Source organism: Balearica regulorum, chromosome 1, assembly GCF_011004875.1.
Source record: "Balearica regulorum gibbericeps isolate bBalReg1 chromosome 1, bBalReg1.pri, whole genome shotgun sequence".
Taxonomy (NCBI): Eukaryota; Metazoa; Chordata; class Aves; order Gruiformes; family Gruidae; genus Balearica; species Balearica regulorum.
Window position 1 is genome coordinate 126171691 of NC_046184.1, and position 2532 is coordinate 126174222.

The window sequence follows — 2532 nt, forward strand, 5'->3', positions numbered from 1 at the left end:
TCAGGAAAATGCAAAGAATTGAAAAAAGTTATTTGGCTTCAAAGTATGTTTTCTAGACTGAAATACTGTCTGTGACTGGTACACAACTGGCTATACTTTCTGTGTTTAATTATGTAGTAACAGCAGTAATAATAAATATTCATTCAGATTTGGCCTTTAGTTATTATTTTGATCATCTCATGAAGAGTTCTCAAATGCTCAGCAATAATCACTACTAGTAATTATAGTTACTGGATTTTTCTGACTCTGTGTGGCTTGAAGCCGGGAACTTCTACATTCTATTTGATTCCCTGAGCTCTCATCTTCATCCTCTGAAGAAAACTTCTGAAAAGCAGAAGCTATTAAATATTGAATACTACTAAACTATAACAGAGCAGAGTTCTGGTTAGGTGCCTGGTGTCCTTCCAAATTATTCTATGCAATTAATTCAAAATGAAGACAAGTTCTGTGAAACATGTATTACAATAAATTTGGGGAAGGTCAGAACCATAACTTAATAACAAATGGAAGCAAAAGAAACAGAATACCAATTTCCTTAATTTTTTAACTGAAGGGCTGTATCTCGGGAATAAGCCCATAGTGGCATCTTAGGCTCTGATCTATACCTCCCCAAGCAACAGCAAATTTCACAACACCACAAATGAAAAATAGAAGAATTCCTGAACTGACATAATTGAAACAGTAGGAGACCTTTTACAGTTCCCCTTACCTCACTTGCTGTTTCTTTTCACCATCTCTCTCCTTTTTCCATGTTCATCAAGGTCATTGTGAGGTTTTTTTCCTCTGATTTTGAGTTCAGTTTCTACATTCATTTTTATGTAAATTTCAGGAGAAGTGATTGTATCTTCATTTCTCCAACCATCTGGCACACTGGGAAATAGAGCAGCATTCAACCCCTAATGATATAAATAAGAAAAGAGTTAGCGGATTTCAGAAGAGACTTAAAAGAAAAAAAAAAAAAAAAAAAAGATGTGATTATTAATGATAGAACCTTGCAAATATTTTTATGAACATTTGGTGTGAGTTTCTGTCATTAAAGATTTCTGAAATACTTACTTATTCAATAAGAGACCCCTTTCATGCCACTAGTATGCTATTTCTGTTGCAAAAATAACAAGCAGAAATAGCTTACTTTCTGTTCCCTTTGATGAAGTTAGGTGCATCATGGTTCATGACTGAAAATAAATACACAAGAAGAAAAACGAGTGATAAACTGTAAAAAATTACCAGAAAAAAACAAACAACAAAAAACCCAACACACACCCCCCACCAACAGGTTTTATAGTATTTTACATTCATTGGTTTCAATTGAAGAAATTGTAGTAGCCAGAAATTATACTAGTTTTCAGCTAATAAAACAAAGTCACAGTCAGAAATATGTTTCTTTTGCAAGTTGATCTATGAATTTGTTTTAAACAGGTCTTTAATAACTTTTGCGTAACATTTTCTGATAACAGACTTCTCTAACTACATAACTACATCACCTCATAATACTATTGCATTTCTTCTTGTTATTTGAAAATTATAAATCTATCGTAATAACTTTATATTTAAATGAATATACAAAATGCTTTGTTTTTCTAAATGAGGCAATGTTAAATGATTTAGAACTGGAAGAACCATGATACCGCATATGCACTTGAAAATTGCAACTGGCTTCAACTGGCACTGGAGTAGAGCAGCATCATATCCAGGCACTGGTACTATTATTTTGAGCTTTTGTATTAATGGCATACAATCTAATGCTAATAAATGCAACACTAATGTAATTCTTTGCGGGCTAGACTCAGTCAGAACACTTTGGCAAAAACCGTGCTATACAAAATACAGGCACATACACACAAATGAAGCTTGGAAATACCTTTTCTGAACCCATTAGTGAAGCTATTGTTCTGTAATCAATTAGAGCTTCTCAATTGCTACAGAACTTTAAAGTGTCTAGAGGGAAAATTCATTTTCTTACCAAGATCTGACCCTGCTACATTCAGGTGTTTAGACAAAATCTGAAGCTGTTAGACAACAGAATAAGAAGAATCTGTTTTAACTCAAGTTTAAACTTTCTTCAGTAATAGTAGCATATTGGATTGTTTCACAAACATATTTTCCATTTCTTGCCTAGGAAAATGCCTTTGTTTCATGTTGGTTTTCTTCCTATAAAAATTAAAGACGTATTAAAACAAAGCTTTCAGAAAAAAATCCTCAAAATAAAATTTAAAAGTACCCAATTTTCTCATTAGAAGTATACAAAGTGTCTAACAGTGTAAGTGGAGAATATAGGGGTCAAGAAACAAGATATGGTAATTGAGGCCATCTGTCTCACTAAATATAAAGCACATTTGCCCGTGGTTTACTGTCTCTGATCTCATTGCGGTTCCAAAATCTGACCATTGAAGTAGAGGAAAAATTGTCTGATGCATGACAAGGAAAATTTAGATGCAGTCATTCCAAGATGAGCAGAACATGTTCTTAAATTCTTTCAGAGTGTGTGGAGTAGAAGAGCAGAGACAAGTGCAAGAATAGCTGCTCCTTTTT

The 2532-nt window shown here is 33.4% G+C and overlaps 1 long non-coding RNA gene across 1 annotated transcript; it reads right to left on the reverse strand.

The window, feature by feature from the left end:
* Positions 1 to 714: 714 nt before the first annotated feature.
* On the reverse strand, positions 715 to 2143 carry LOC142600125 (uncharacterized). The gene is made up of 3 exons (XR_012833579.1): positions 1964 to 2143; positions 1057 to 1175; positions 715 to 896 (listed from the first exon to the last, which is right to left on the reverse strand). It is a non-coding gene; the product is annotated as an uncharacterized LOC142600125 (long non-coding RNA).
* Positions 2144 to 2532: the final 389 nt, after the last annotated feature.